The 16,880-nt window shown below is 43.9% G+C and overlaps 1 long non-coding RNA gene across 1 annotated transcript in view; it reads right to left on the reverse strand.

Annotated features, from left to right (window-relative positions):
* Positions 1-5,230: 5,230 nt before the first annotated feature.
* Positions 5,231-16,880, reverse strand: part of LOC308578508 — a 40,405-nt gene continuing 28,755 nt past the window's right edge. Inside the window, exon 3 of the long non-coding RNA XR_014003967.1 lies at positions 5,231-5,310. This is a non-coding gene — a long non-coding RNA (uncharacterized lncRNA). The remainder of the gene's footprint in view (positions 5,311-16,880) is intronic.

The following is a 16,880-nucleotide window of genomic DNA, read 5'->3' on the forward strand; positions in this document are numbered from 1 at the left end:
CAAGAATACTCATCGCAAGACTTCCGGGTTGACGCGATCTGGAAATGGCGGATTCCCTCCGAGCTGCGGAGGGAATCGGCTCTACCGAGGACGGGTCTTTGCCGCGCCGGCGACGCGGGGACCCTTAAAAACCGCAGGCGCGGAAGCCTGCGGACTGAAGACTCGGCGGGTGCCTTAAGCGCCCCCCCTGATCCACGAAGAGCCTTTTTAAAGGCTGCGGAGAGGATACGGGGGTGGCGTGGCACTGAGAGTCGACCGCTACCTCGGTGGAGCGAAGCCGCGAGCCATGACCAGAGAGCGCTGACTTCCTTCCTTGAAAATCTGGACTGAAAGAATTACCCGTGAGTAAGACGGATTGGGACTTTAAAAATTTTTACCCTGAATTGGAGACGACCGGGGGGTGTGCTAAAAGGAAGTCCGCACCCCCCCCCCTTGCAGACGATCTAAGCAACGACATAAGAGCTAAGCTGGAGAGCCTACCCTTGGTGGGGTGAGTTAAAAAGGACACTAACTTTCAAGATTTAGCTAAAGGAAATTTTGTGCTGGAGAGAGGAGTTTTGGAGACCCTCTTTTTGTTTTAAACAACCCCCCCTCCCGGGCTCGGGAACGTCCTGCCTTTGTGCCTGTGTAAGAGCTGCGGAGTTTGACAGCTGTCAAAGCTGCCAAACGGGCAGTTTAAAGTGGAAAAATCGCTATCTAAGATCCCTCTGGATTAAGACGAGTTATAATTGAGCCAAAATTGTTGGAAACAAAGTAATAATAATAAGCTAAAGGACTGTTGGAGAAAAGACTAATAAGTAACCAGATTCCCCCTAGGGGGAATTCTGTGAAACTACAATGGATACAATGGCTGTGGATGGAAAGTTACTAGTAGAAATCGAAAGGATGTTTCAATTGGTGGGAATCTTACAAGAGCAGAGCTTGGCCATGAATAAACAACTTATGACTATGACCTTGGGAACAGGCAACTCTGCTGTTTGTATTGAGAACCTGAATGAGAAAGAATCCACAGCTGAATGGGAAACAATGTCTACAGAGGTGGAAGAGACTAAACAAGAAAAAGAGAAAGTAACCTTGGGAAGCAACAACCAAAAGCTGACATCTGTGGAACACAAGCAAGGAGACTCTGGGAACATATCTACCACAAGTCTGCGAAAGACGCAGAAGAAGAAGGAGGAGGTTCTGGGACAATATGGAATACAGGAACTTAAAATAAAGAAATATGATTGGGGCCTCCGTTTGGACTTTGATTTTGAAGATACAGGCTTTGTGGAAATTTTCCAGCAGTTGCTTTTAAATCTCCTTGTGGGAAGAGAATATACTTTGATGGTGAAAGAACTTTTTCCAGACTTGACGACTGATATAAAGGGCTACCAACAAGACCGGCGGAGAGGGACTGAAAGAGACTTGAAAGCCTCGGACGTGAGGAACCCAGGCTGAGAATCTTGACTTTGGATTTCTATTGGGAAGGGACAAAAACCGGGGATGGGAGGGAGGGAAGAGGAGATTCTTAAAAACTCTTAAGACTTTTAGGTTTGATTAATATGACTTTTAATTAAGATAAAATGAAAAATCGATGGAAGAGAACTTAAGTCCAACTTAGGAAAATCATTTTTTTTTTTTATTAGAAAAGAGGTAATAAAATGAATAAGATGGTTAAGAGGAGAAATACCAACTTGCCGATATAATCTTGGGAATTGGGATGCATGAGGGGGGGTGGGGGGAAGTCAGGGAACAAGGTTATGAAACGAGGATCTGCTGAATTTATACACGTTTTTGTCTTGTGTTATTTTTGTGTGTGTATTGTTTTTATAAAAGCGGAAAACCCAATAAATTTTTTTTTTTTTTTTAAAGAATACTCATCGCAAATATTGGAAGACACAAGATCTACCCACCTTGGAAGAATGGCAGATGAAGGTGATAGACTATATGGGACTGGCAGAAATGACCGGCAGAATCCAAGACCAGGGAAAAGAGACGGCGGAAGAAGATTGGAATAAATTTAAGAACTATCTTAAGAAACATTGCAAAATTAATGAATGTTAGAATGATGCTGGTTTCGAAATTAAGTGGATTACAGTTGTAAGGATTAAGTTAAAAGAAAAGAAAGGTTAAAAATTAGATAAATTTAAGGGTGAGGATTTGCTGAATTAAAATTTGAAATTGGAATGCAGAAAGGGGAGGTATGAGGAGGTCGGAGAAGTAAGTTATAAGAAAATAAGGGTTTGAAATTATACTTGTTCTTTTTTTGTTTGTGTTTGTTTGTATTGTTGTGTTTGTCTGTATAATCTGTGAAACTTTAATAAATATTTTATAAAAAAAAATAAAATAAAGCAGGCCTTTACCATATTAAGCAGGCATGGCTTCTCTCAAAGAATCATGGAACCGTAGTTTGTTGAAGATCCTGAGACAGGGGTGCCAACTCGGTGGGGTTGAGGCCTTTACCGCTTTCCCATGTCTGTTGGGATGGGGCTCAGCCCCCCACTCCCAATCTTGAGGGGGCTGAGGAGGCCTGGCGGGAAGTTGCCAAGGGCCACACTGCATCAGGAGATGTTGCACAGCCTGGCAGGATGTTGCCCCAGGCCACATAGCGTTGAGAGAGACCACCTGGACCAGTACAGCCTGGAAGACAAATGCTGCATCAGGAGTCGGCCTAGTCGGCCTCTCCCAATGCGACAGTCACAGGCATATGTGTGCTGCGTACATGACGTCAAACCCTCCCCCCGCCCCATGTCAGATGAAACTTGGCCCCTGTGCCCTGAGAGTTGTTAAAGAGACCCCTGTTCTCCTACAATTCCCAGAGCAGTTTAACAGGCAGTCCTTGATCCAGCAGGGCTCTCCTTAAGTTTTTATGGATTTCAAAAGCACTCTGGAAGTGATCAGTTGCAGCCCAAACCAACTGGAGGGTCCCACGTTGGTGAAGGCCGTGATTCAGTCCAGTATTTCTCAGATGACAATACAGACATACTATAAGTTAAATGTAATGAAATAAAAGCTTAGCTGTAAGCTGCCTTGAGTCCCTGCCAGTGAAAAAGATGGGATTTACTGGTATTAGCAGTAGTAATGGAAACTGTGTGATCATTCCAGTGAGTAAATCCTATTGAACTCAGTGGGACTTACTTCTGAGTAAAAATGCAGTGCAAGGCTGCACAGAGTAATGGGAGTAAGCTCCATTGAATACAGTGGAACTTACTTCTGGGTAGACATGACAGTGTAATGCTCGATTTACAATAAAGGATTAAAAACTCCAAGCATTTCCTACAAAATTGCTGGTTGCTGAAGCATCGCATTTAAAGAATTTAGAGTGGGTTGGTTATATTTTCCTTCAGAATTATAGGAAGGGCCTTGTATGCCATCTTCACCATTTTCTTCCTTTGGTGCAGGTATTTTATTTTCAGTATAAACGGGACTCTATTTTTGCACCTGCACACACACACACACACACAGAGCAAAGGCTCCTGCTTCCAAAAAGACCATGGGGTGTGTGTGTCTGATCTCTGCACCACTTTTAATTGTTCTGAGAGACGTGGAGAGGAAGAAAAAGAAAAACCGGGAAATTCTGAGATCCAATAAGAAACTGGGATGGTTTTTGTAATTCTGGGACTGTCCCTGGAAAATATGGACACTTGGAGGGTATGCTATCTCTAGGGGCACACAACACACACTAACCAGGGTGGCTATCGGCGCATGGGTCACTGCAGTCACCTCTCCCTCGAAGGAGGCATGGTTGGGGCGCACCAGCCACAGCTGGTGTCAAGACTTGGCACAATCTCGAATCACAACAAATATGAATCACAAGACCTTGTGTAGAATTGTTATGCAGTGGTGATTCCATCCCTGTCCAGGTCTCTGGAAAACAGATAAAGAAAAGTTTTTCTCCCCTAAAGCTAGATATTCAATGACGCTAAATATGGGAAGATTCAGGACAGATAAAAGGAAGGACAGAATTTAAGTATGGAATTCCCATCCACAAGAGGCAGTGTTTGGCCACCAATGTGGATGATTTTAAAAGACAAATTGATGAAGTAGAATAGGACTATGGATGGCTATTCACCTTAAGTTGCAGTGCTCTGTATCCCCAGTTGGAGGCAGCAATGTTTGTGAATACTAGTTGCTGGAAGCGGCAGGAAGGGAGAGGGCTCTTGTGCATGTGGGTTTCCTATAACCGGCAACTTGTTTGCCGCTGTGAGGACAGGATGCTGGACTAGCCCCCTTTGGCCTGACCCTGCAAGCTTTTCTGGTGTTCTTATGGGACACTGTTTAAATTAGTCAACCTGGGTGCTTAGAGCTGACTTCTATGCAATCCTTCCCCTGCCTTGGATTCTGACACCAGCACATGGTCCTCAGAGGGGACCAGAGATCCACGTTCGAAACCACAGGGAAAGGAATCATTGTTTGATGCGCACCGCCTGGCCTTTTCCTGCAACCGCTTCAGGCAGGGTGGCCATCTGGGATCTAAAAGCATTCAATTGTTCTCACCAGCCTTTCTTTTGAAGCTCTCATTCATCCCTCCAAGGTCTGCATTGATTGGAGGCTCCAAGAGGGCCTGCATCTGCCTCCCGCCTCCCCCCGCCCTTCAGCCTCCATCAATGCTTTTCCCACATTAATCTACTAGGTCTCTCGATAACCAAACTCTCATTATCTTCATCTCAGTCAAATTCAGCGGGGTGGGGGTGGGAGGCAGCAGCTGAGGAGGGAGGAAGAGATCCACTCACTGGACTTTCTGGCTGCTTCATTGTCCAAAGCAGAGCAAATGGCCCTCTAGAGGGTGCCTGTCTGTACAGTACAAGAGTCAGTGTGGTGCAGTGGTTGGAGTACCAGACTAGAACCTGGGAAAGACCAAGGCTGAAATCCCCTTTCAGCCATATGACGCTTAAGAACCAGCTGCTGCCTCTCAGCCTAGCCTACCTTGCATGGTTGTTGTCAGGCTAAAATGAGGAGGAGAATGATGAATGCCACTGTGACCTTCTTGGAGGAAGAGGTGGGAAGTAAATGCAACCAACAAACAAACAACTAAATAAATAAATAAATAATGTATCCTGTACAAATACCATGAGTTGTGATATGACCAGGACCCGACTTGGGGCTGCTTCTAGTTAATTTGTCGACTGAAAATTGATCTTTTTTTCTTTTTTCTTTTTTCTTTTTTTGTGGAGTGGTGAGATGGCATTGCATCAAGTGTCATCCTTATGGGTGCCAGGGATTCCCATCGAATGCAGAAATTCTTGGCCTCATTTATTCGTTCCCTGTCCAGAAAAAAAGTCAATCTGGCAAATGCAAAATCAAGTATCCACTGTTGTTGTTTTCAGTCTGCAAACGATACATAATTGACAATTAATTAAGTCCGTACAGATCAATAGGAGGGTCAAAATCCATAACGTTGTGAGGCTTTTAAAATCAAGACTAACCAAAATGAGAAAAACGAGCATGCAAACTTTGGGAAAGCTTTGCATCAGGCTGAATGTTATGTTATTGTTATTGTTGCCATCATCATAATCACAATTAATTTATTAATTGCCTTCCAAACTACCACCCCAAGGCTATTTAAACATAAGATAATCAAAGACAGTTATAAACACCAAACAACAAACACATTAGAAGCCAGACTGAAACCTGAACCAGAGGCTCCTTGCAGTAAACACCCATTTACCCAGCTAGAAAATCCTGCCAGAACAAAAAAAAATCTCTTCAGTTGTTTCCGGAAAGTGCAGCTAGGGGATGCCTGTTGTACTTCAACAGGGACAATGTTCCACAAAACAGGGGCAACCACATTAAAGGCCCTGCTCTGACTGACTGCAGAGTGGGGGCTTCTGAGATCTTTGGAACCAGCGGGAAAGACTCTTGGGCTCCTATTTAATTCATCCCTTTCTTCAAAACTACAAGCACTAGAATCTTACAAATGGGGGAGCAGCCATAGCTCTGTGGCAGATTATTTGCTTTGTGTGCAGAAGGTTCCAGATTCAATCCCCACTGACATCTTCAGGAAGGGCTGGGAAAGACTCCCTGCTTGAAACCTGGAGAGCTGCTACCAGTCAGTGTGACAATCTTGAGCCAGGCGGACCAGGTGGAGACAGCCTTCTTGGATAGGAGCTGTAGTCCAACAGCACCAGGAGAGCCAATGATTCCCCAGACTTGGTGCATGAATCCAAAATATTATTATGTTCTTAATAATAAATAATTTACTGATAAGAGTAATATACACTAATTTAGGGACCGGTGCCAAATCACTAAGAGGAATTAATACTAATTTAGGGGCCATCGCCCAATCTGCTGCTATCGCAAAACTCCCATGAGACTCTCTATCCTGCTAACATAATATCTTGGGTCCTTTTCCAGGCAACCATTTACCTGCTGTTTGCTCATAATTCTCCCACAAGTCCTAGGCAAACAAACAGGGAGATAATTGGAGATCATAAGCCAACCAGGAGTGGCTTGCTTGCGTTTCCTTTTAACAGAATTGTTTTATGGACAGGACTTTTAAATCACTTCTTTCTTTCTTTTATTATTTGCTGCCAGAAAGATCAGCTCTGAGGCCCAATTGCATCTGGTCCCTCTTGTTGCTGTTCTCATAGGAAACACCCCATAAAAAAAATATGGGGATGGAAGGTAAGGGTAAACACTTTCTCTGGGGCCCATCAAACTGGCCAGCTGTCAGCTTAATACACTTGGTTAAGCCTCCTGAGTTAATTGCCTGCTTTGAAGTATGAATCTGGCCGTGATACATTGCATTGCACTAGGGCTCCGGAAAGACCAACACAATGTTCATTTGGCTTCCTTTATCATGTTTTCCAGAGACTGATAATGCGGGGTAGAATCCGCACCCAGAGCCCATCTTGATCCCACTTTTGACCTATTCTGCAGGGAAGGAACAGGGCAGGCGACAGAGATGTCTCCTCAGCTCAGGCACCAGCAGAATACAGAGGACCTTAGATAAGATGAGCCAATGCGGTGAGGTGGTTAGAGTGTTGAACTAGGACCCGGGAGACTAGGGTTCTGTTACGGAATGGAAGGGGGGGGCTCCTTTCCCCCTTCCTTCTAAGAACATCCGAGGCCCCGCTTATTCCTATGGCCCCGCTTTAGCCAAGGACCTCCTGTTACAATGTATCCATTCTGTTTCTGCTTTTGCCCTATAGTACAGAATTGGTTTGAAATCATTGAAATCTTTAGAAATTGATATAAAATCAACCGTAACTCCGATTTCTTCGCTCTCAGTGTCATTCAACTCAGTTCCCCGTGGACTCCATGATGCTATCCCTACTTCCATAATCCCCGAAGCGGCAGGTCACGTACGCAAGAACTTCTTAATTCGCCAAACCTTCCCTCTAGGCAATATTAGGTGGCAGACGATGCTTATCTCTGACCCATTGTCTTGCCACCACCGGTACTCAATAAATGTGTATCTATGTATATTTCCCGCTCTGCATATCCCCCCTCCCTCATCCGAAAATGCTAATTAATGTAATCCCACCTTTTCATAATGTATTCATGACGTGTAAAGTATATTCATGATGTAACTTGTGAAACCCAACCTTCCCATAATGTATTCGTGACGTTTCATGCACTGTATTCTGGGATATGGAGGGAAATTTCAAAAGTTCATGTCACCCCTTTCTCTGGGTTCAATCTCGCCTTGAACCTGTTGCGCAATAAACTTGGATCTTCTGCAGTTTGCTCCTGCGTCCGGCTGAGCTCATTTTCTTCCGCAGGGACCCACGGACTTAGTCCGATGAGCTGGGTGGCAGAGTAACCCCGCACCCAGATTTTTCCGTAACAGTTGGCGCCGCAACGTGGGGCTTGCGGTTCTCCCGAGCTGCTGACTGGGGGCCCCGAAATCTTCAGCCGGCTCCAGGCCATTTTGCCTGGGAAGATCCTTTTGGACCCCCAGCCATCTTCTGGGCGGTAATCGAAAGCCCTAGGAGTTCAGCCGGGGAGCAAAAGAGGGATCCAGCCGGCTTATTCATCGATCCCGGGATCATCATAGAAGACGCGTGAGTATAAGGAAAAAGGAAAATCCAGTGCACTGGTGGGAAGGGGGTGGAATCTCCTGGCAACTGAATTCTCTGCCCTCCTCTCTATCGCTCCTTCTTGCCTTTCTCTTGGTCCGGTTAGTGAGAGAGACCGTGGACCGCTGCTCAACCCGAAAGGGGGGTTCTGAGCTCTATCTCTTTTCCTTAAAATCTCTAGCCAGCCGCACCAATTGGGAGTCCGAAAGTAAGACGGTGAGACCCGGCTTGGAAAGACAGCCGACTTTCCGCAACGGGCATCCCAGTTGAAAGCAAGGGGTTGGAGCTCTCTTTCCGAACTTCCCGAGCGCCCTTACGGAGGGGGCAGGAAGGGGTCTGGCTTTCTATCCCAATCCCAGCCGCACTGGTCGGTGCCACGTAACCGTGCGTGAGCCCGCTTCCAAAAGCAAGGGGGATTTTCAGTTCGAAATTCTATCCAGGGACCACCCGATCTGGCACCGCATGGCGCGGGCGTCCAGTAGGGCCCCTTTTCCTGAGATGTGACGATAGGTAGGAGGTTGCCAGGAGGGATAGCCCATGAGGAATTGGGCAGGACCGGCAGAGTGGAAAGAGACCCCAGGTTATAGGAAATAAGGAAATAAGGAAATAAGGAAATAGGAAATAGGAAAGGGAACGCAAGGAACCGGATAGCTAGAGCTCTCTAAAACCCACTAAGGAAGTTGCCAGGCAACTAGAAGCCCCTTCTCCTCTTTACTATACGTCCCTGTACTAAGCATACCAAACCCCTAGACATACCAATCCTAATCAACCCCTCTTTTTCCCCTTCTCTATCCCAGACACCCCCCCCCCAAAAAAAAAAAAAAAAGGAAAAAGCAAAAGAGCAACAACAGCAACGCATGCATCTATAAAGGGGTACCCAGTCAACCAAGCGTTGTGAGCCCTACCAGTCTGATTACCTGGTGGTGTGTTTGAAGAGGCAAGGAGGCTCATAAAACCATGTGGGACCTTCCTACTAATTTCACTTAATGAAGCCAAAGGTAGTGGCCCATCTCCTTGCAATAACCAACTAAAGGATGAGAATATATATGTTTACATGTTGTCTGTTATGTGTGTTGTCTGTTAATACATATATGAGAATATGTATGTTTACATGTTGTCCGTTATGTGTGTTGTCTGTTCCTTCTGTCTCTGGCAGACTGCCTTTCTTAAGTGTGCATAGTTTAAACTGCAAGCTTGCTTCAAAATTTAAATCTAAGGAAGCCATGCTGGATCTTAGCAGTCCTAAATAAGAGAAAATGAGAATGAAGTGTGCAAATGTTTACCCCACCTCTTGCTTTGCCCCAACTTTTGAGATTGTGAGTCTACAGTCTTATTTTGGAAGGTGCTTTTAACCTAATGTTTCTGCTGCAAAAGCCTAGTTGAGCACAACTGCTCTCTCAAGCTGAAGTGCAGCGTATGTATTTCATTAAGCGTATGCCTATAAAAGTATGGTGTTCATTCTAAGAAAATATATTTGAGTCCAGAAGAGTTATTGTAAGGCTCCTGATATCAGTCTCTATAAGACTTCATGGCCTCTTTTGTTAGAAAATGCCCCCCCTCCCCCTTGTTTCACTCTGCCTCTTTCAGTTGTTTTCTCCCTTCTTTCTTCTGTGCTAGGTAAATTTACTCCCGAGTAAGCTTCCTTTAAAGGAAACTGCAAAGAGGGGAGGGGGCAACACTTGTGTATTCCCTTTAAAAAAATCAAATCTAGGGCTGCTTTAACTGTGCTTTATAAGAGATCCTCTCAGGAGTATAGATGTTTCCTTTCCCAGCTGTAAATCTGTACTTAAATGTGTATGCCTCTTTGGTAGTACAAATCTTGCTGCGAAATCTTGCTGTGAACCCTATATTTTGGAGGGTTGGACTAGATGACCCCAGGGTCCCTTTCAACTCTCCCAATTTGTGGCTGTGTGGAAGACCATGTGTCTGCAAGCATTGGAGGGTAATTCTTAAACTCTGGTGTGGTAATGGAGTTGAAATTCAGCCTAGCTTTGCTCTTTAGTTTTAAAAGGTGAGAGGTGAAGCCCAACTGGTAATATCATGCATTTGAGTGATTACAGTGTTTATCATTTTGTCTACTATTATAAAATCAGACTCAAAAGTCTACTCAAAGTTTAAGCACATACAAATGAATAATCAATTAGCCTTGACCATTCCTGTAAATAAAGGGCAGGAAATAATAATATTATTACTGGTAATATCATGCATTTGAGTGATTACAGTGTTTATCATTTTGTCTACTATTATAAAATCAGACTCAAAAGTCTACTCAAAGTTTAAGCACATACAAATGAATAATCAATTAGCCTTGACCATTCCTGTAAATAAAGGGCAGGAAATAATAATATTATTAATAATAATAATATTTTTTTGTCTGCAAATGGTAAGGCTGGAATGGCTGAGAATGTTAAAAAAAAAAAAAAAAAGATCCTATGAATTCTGACTGGCCATTTTTACTCATAAATAAGAGAGCGGTTGATTGTTCCGCGAATGACCAGATAAAATGACCAATAATGATAGCCCTTTCCTGTACATAAAGGAAGCTTGGGCTGAAATTGCTAGCTTTGGTGAATTCTTAAATTGCTGAGTTTCTCTTTTTTGTTGTTTTAAAAGCTAACCCTATTTTTAAAATCTACTCCTTACCTTTCCCTTCCTTATTCTAATTGAGCCAAAAGATGCAACATTTTCAATGGTATAAAAGGTTTGCTGAGACATGAACTCTGCACATGCACAGAGGCTAGATCAGCTTAAAAAAAAAAAAAAAAGAGAGAGAGAGAGATTGGAGGGGGGAGAGAGAAGATTGGAGAGCAGTGTGCTGCAGGGAGAAACCTTTCCAAATTTCCCTATGTAAAACTTGGGAGCCATTGAGGGAAATCACCCTTAATGTGTTTTGCTCCAGGGGCTACTTAATACAAAAGAGTTAAGTACTGGACATGCCAAATTCTTTTCACAGGTAAATATCAAAGCACTCCCACTGTGAGTTCCTCTCTTGAGTAGATTTTATAACTGTGTGTGTGTGTGTATGCCTATGCATTTTAGGAACAGCATTTCCTGACAGACCTCTCACATGAAATAATTTTCCCTTTCAACAGAGTGTCCTTTCTTTTCTCCCACAGCACAAATGATAATGAGGGGATGCAAACAGTGATTTAAATACTCTATAAAAAGTAATTGCATTTGTTTTTCTTTTGTCTTTCTTCCCTTAAAGCCAAACAGTCACTTTCTTTCTGTTCAGCAAAACAAGTCTGAATCCCTGCTATATTAGTTGATTTCCATCCATCTCTTTGTGGCTTTGACACTTTAAGTTACAAATAATCTGTTTTCATTTATTTAATCAGTTTCTCCATGATGTCTATGAAGTTAATCGAAGCACAACCAAACATTGTTTGAGCATTTCTTACTAATTCTGTCATTTTGGCTAGTGCAAGGTACCTGCACAACTTTAAAATTGCCATTCATTTTTTTATTGGTATTAACTCATTTCCCAGTATTCCGCTATTAACATTACAGCTGATGTCACATCAAGAAACACTTTTATTTTCATTTGGGATGTTAGAATGCCAAAACAGATTACTTCAGGGTACTTCAGGTTGCTTATTAATTGTGTGTCTTAGCATTTATTTATTTTGGTTCCTCATAGGTCATTTGTGTGTGTGTGTTTTACTTTGGGGACATGTTCATCACATGTTGAAAGTCAGTCTCATGAAGTTCTTTTATTGGATAGCACATGGTGAATTTTAAGTTTTTCCCATTGTTTTCCCATATTTTTTTTCAGTCCAGTAGTAATATGTGTGGTTTTGATAATAACTTTGTACTATTTAATAATAGTTATTTTCTGAATCTGATGTCTTTGTGTCAAGTCCATTTTCATCTAACTAGTAATCTAATTTTTTGCTTTCTTTTTATTTTTTAACCTTTGTATTTTTTCAGTTCTCTTTCTATACATGTGGAGTAATTTTTTATTTTATAATATGAAAAGAACAACAACAACAAAAATTAAGTGAAGGAAAGCAAACAAACTTAGCAGATAATAACAGTAATTACATGGAAATGTGATAATGAATAAAATGTTTAATCCACTAAGATTGTTATTATTTGCAGCTTCCCATGGAAACTGGAGGACATCCTTTTTGCCTTTTGCCCCTTTCTCGTCTAACTGTGTTTAAGTCTCCCCAAAACCCTGCCCCCTTACAGGATATCACTTCTACAGATGTGCAATGATGAAAAGCAGCAACAACCCCTCAACTCACAAGACCTGCAACACCAGAGTTTTCAAAGTGGCCACAGTTATCTCTTTCAAAGGCTATAGACTGACGGGGGGGGACCTGACAAAGGGGGGAGGAGTTGAATTGCAAGGACATTTTCCCACTTTTGAACCTCAAGCCTCTGCTCCAGGATTCAAAAGATACATGCGTAAAAGATCACAATTGTGTCAAGATATGCAACAGATATTTAATTATTTTGTTTTGTATTATGTGTTATTATGTAAGAATGTTGAAATGTGTCTGACAGTGTGATTTCCACAAAGGGGGGCAATTTTTGTGTGTAATTGTTTTTATGTTTAATGTCTTATTGCTTACACACCAATGGAGAATTCTCATGCATTTTATACTTTCTAATAGCTCACACTATTGTGTAGTCCAATGTTTAGATCAACTTATAACCACATTTAATTGTTCCACCTGGCACCCTGCCAACTTTCCCTATCCATTTTAAAATGTGTTAAACCTCGTTTTGCCAAGGACAAGCTTCTGGATCCATAAAACACCAGGTACATGAAGGTGCATATGCTTTGGTTTAGCAGGAATGATTTCTTATAGACTTAAATTGACTTATTTGGACAACTGCCCTTGTTAAGAATGGTTTTCTTTTAACAGATTGGTTTGAAGAGTTGAGAACCATGGGGCAAGATAAATTCAAATTGGACTCAGTTTGAATTGGGCACGTGTATCCAGGCTGCAATTAGCCTTTTGGTCCTTTAAGTGCAAGTGAGCAACCCCCATGCGTGCAAAACCACAGCCTATAATAGAATCCCATAGGAAGGCCAAGGCCAAGGCATCTCCCTCACGAGATGTCCAACCTGTGCCAGCTATGGTGAATGCCAGGCAACATGGTTAAATGAAAGCCCCGAGGGGATTCAACAGACAGGATGTGTTGCTGTAGCACTATGTCAGTGTGAGACCACAGAAGAGCTAGCTTGACACCTGAGAAATACACAAAAATGGCGGAAGACAAAACACCAACTGCATTTTTCAGTCAATTAGACCTTCCTGCTAGGTGTAAAGCATAAAACACTATTGAGAATGCCACAAGTAATTTAGCAACAAAATACAAGAGGTGTTCTTTATATAATACCCTATATGCAGCTACCTGCACTGCTATACTTGCAAATGACCGTAAGAGGCATGGCATGCAAGTCCCTTTCAGATTTCCATAAAGCCACACATCCCATTCACCGAGATTTAGGGTGCGGAGAAAAGATTTGCAAGTTCTTACAGAACTTTAATGCAAATCTATCTCCGAATGGGGGACTGTTACGGAATGGAAGGGGGGGGCTCCTTTCCCCCTTCCTTCTAAGAACATCCGAGGCCCCGCTTATTCCTATGGCCCCGCTTTAGCCAAGGACCTCCTGTTACAATGTATCCATTCTGTTTCTGCTTTTGCCCTATAGTACAGAATTGGTTTGAAATCATTGAAATCTTTAGAAATTGATATAAAATCAACCGTAACTCCGATTTCTTCGCTCTCAGTGTCATTCAACTCAGTTCCCCGTGGACTCCATGATGCTATCCCTACTTCCATAATCCCCGAAGCGGCAGGTCACGTACGCAAGAACTTCTTAATTCGCCAAACCTTCCCTCTAGGCAATATTAGGTGGCAGACGATGCTTATCTCTGACCCATTGTCTTGCCACCACCGGTACTCAATAAATGTGTATCTATGTATATTTCCCGCTCTGCATATCCCCCCTCCCTCATCCGAAAATGCTAATTAATGTAATCCCACCTTTTCATAATGTATTCATGACGTGTAAAGTATATTCATGATGTAACTTGTGAAACCCAACCTTCCCATAATGTATTCGTGACGTTTCATGCACTGTATTCTGGGATATGGAGGGAAATTTCAAAAGTTCATGTCACCCCTTTCTCTGGGTTCAATCTCGCCTTGAACCTGTTGCGCAATAAACTTGGATCTTCTGCAGTTTGCTCCTGCGTCCGGCTGAGCTCATTTTCTTCCGCAGGGACCCACGGACTTAGTCCGATGAGCTGGGTGGCAGAGTAACCCCGCACCCAGATTTTTCCGTAACAGTTCAAATCCCTACTCAGCCATGAAGTTCATAGGCCAGTCACTCTCAACCTAACCCACCCCAAATGGTTGTTGTGAAGATTAAGTGCGGACTATGACCTGGGAGAAGCCAGAGTTCGAATCTCCCCGCCTTGGTCATAAAGCTCACTGGCTGCAGTCTTGGGCCAGTCGCTGCCTTTCAGCCTAATCTACTTTACAGGGTTGTTGTGAGGGTAAAAACAAGGAGGGGAGAACCTTGTATGCCAGTGTAACCTCCTTGGAGAAAAAGGTGGGATATAAATGCAATGCAATGCAACACAGTGATGAAAGCATGCATGAACAATAAAGTTGCCTGCACTAGGACTGAGTGCCCCAAATCAGTTTCCCAATTTTGCAAAAGTTTCCTTCCCCTGCAGAACAGGTTTCTGTTTTCTTTGGTTAGGAAGCACCTATGCATTTCCCCCAAAGAAGAAATCCATCACCAAAACAAAGAGCAAGATGGCTTGGCTCTGCCCTCCTGTCGGAGGCGCTAAATGCTTTTGAATACCAGTTGCTGGGAATCACAAGTGGGGAGAGTTTCTGTTGCACTCAGATCTTGCTAGTGGGCAGTAATGCTCAAGCACCTCCATCTTATGCTTGGGGTGGGTAGGTGGGTGGGTAACTAAAACAGCATATCCTAAAGACACCACAGTCTTCGCTGACCTTCATTCCGAGGAAACCAAACCCTGTATAAGCCCCTGGAACCCCTGGAATTTCTCACTGCTCGGTGAGTGGGGTGGCATGCAACATTGGTGTTAGAATTGGGATTATATTTCTGGGAGGACGGCGTGTGAGCCTCTCCATCCCATGCTCACTTTGGATATGTGTGTAAACATCTATCCTGAAGACACCAGAGTCTCCACTGACCTTTGTTCCAAGGAAACCAAACCCAAGTAAGCACCTGGGACCCCTGGAGCCTCTCGCTGCTCAGAGACGGGGTGGTGTCAACAGTATGGTCAGAGCCAGCCTCACATGCCAAGAATCAGGCTAAGAAGGACTTTACATGATACTCCAGTTTATAAAGGAAAGAGCAGCTGCAAAACCTGCCCCCAGTTGACCTGGCCTTTCAGCCTCGCCAGAAACAACATCCATGTGTTGGATGAGCTAGTATGTGGAAGAAGAATCTGGGAGGTGGCACGATAGGGCAGGGGGTTGGCCTTGTTATGGCTGCTCCGGGCAGCACAAAATAACTCCTGGTATTGGACTCTGCCGTGCAGGGGGAGGTGGCCAACCCTTCAGAGACGTGACCTGCTCCCGGTGCAGGCACTGCTGTTGACAGTCCTTATCGAGCTCTCCCAGTGACCAGGGCTGTCTTCGCTGGAAGACAATGAAGGTCAGGGGTGCTGAGGGATGTTTTGAGTTCTTGCCATCCAAACAATCCTTTTTAGACTGGCTTCCTGCTTCCCAAATTCCTGGTGGGGCCGGACAGAGAGAAACCAGAGAGAAATGCATGTAGGAGCTTGTCAGAGCTGCTAGGGAACCAGAATGGAGGCAGGTGGCGCACTGTTTCTGGCCCAAGGGCCACATTCATCCTTAGTCAGCCCTCCAGAGGCCACGTGCCGGTAATAGGTGTTGACACTCCGTGTACACACATACGCACACAAACATAGGACACACGCGGGCACGTAGGCTCCTTCCATTGCTGATCCTTAAGCAGGAGGCATATTGCCCAGTGTTATCTCTACTTTATTTTGGGGAGAAAGTTTCGTTGCTGCTGCCAGAATTAACATGAGAAGAGCCTGCTGGATCAGGCCAGTGACCCATCTAGTGCATTATCCTGTCCACACAATAGCCAACTTGATGCCCATTATGGGAAGCCCACAAGCAACAGCAACTTTCCGATTGTTATTCCACATCATCTGGTATTCAGAGGCATGGAAGTTCTGCTATCTCAGCAGACCTCCAGCAGATCCCTGATGGATCAGGTCAGTGACCCATCTAGTTCAGCATCCTGGCCTGCGGTCAGCCAGGTGCACCAAGTGGAGAAAGCCCACAAGCAGGACTTGAGTGCAACAGCATTCTCCTCTCTCAGCAACTGGTATTCAGAGGTAGAATGCCCCTGGGTATGGAGGTTCTACTATGACAGTCTCTATGGAGAGCCCTGCTAGATTGGGTCAAAGGCCCATCTAGTCCAGCCTCCTGTCCTCACAGTGGCCAATCAGATGCCCATTATGGGAAGCCTACAAGCAGGACCCAAATGCAACAACCAGCTCAAAGCAGTTCTGCAGCCAAGTAATGCGCACAGAAATTTGTATAATGTGCATATAAATGTTTATCTTAGTCAAGTGACATAGAATAATGTTCGTTAGGTGAATGTGGGTTGTTCCTTTTGCACATGCGTGTACGCTAGGTAATATAACATATTCTAAAAAATATAGTAGGAGAAATTCACGCAAAATGCAGATGAATTTTCATGAGAACCCTTTTAAGGGGGGGGGCAGAGGACAGAGGAGATTGGAAAAACCAAGAAGCTGAAATTGACAGATTCACCATATAAACATGTGAGCCTTCATTTGGATCTGACATGAGCTGCTTTATAAAGCAAGGTTT

The sequence above is a fragment of the Podarcis bocagei genome, assembly GCF_964188305.1.
Source record: "Podarcis bocagei genome assembly, chromosome: Z".
Taxonomy (NCBI): Eukaryota; Metazoa; Chordata; class Lepidosauria; order Squamata; family Lacertidae; genus Podarcis; species Podarcis bocagei.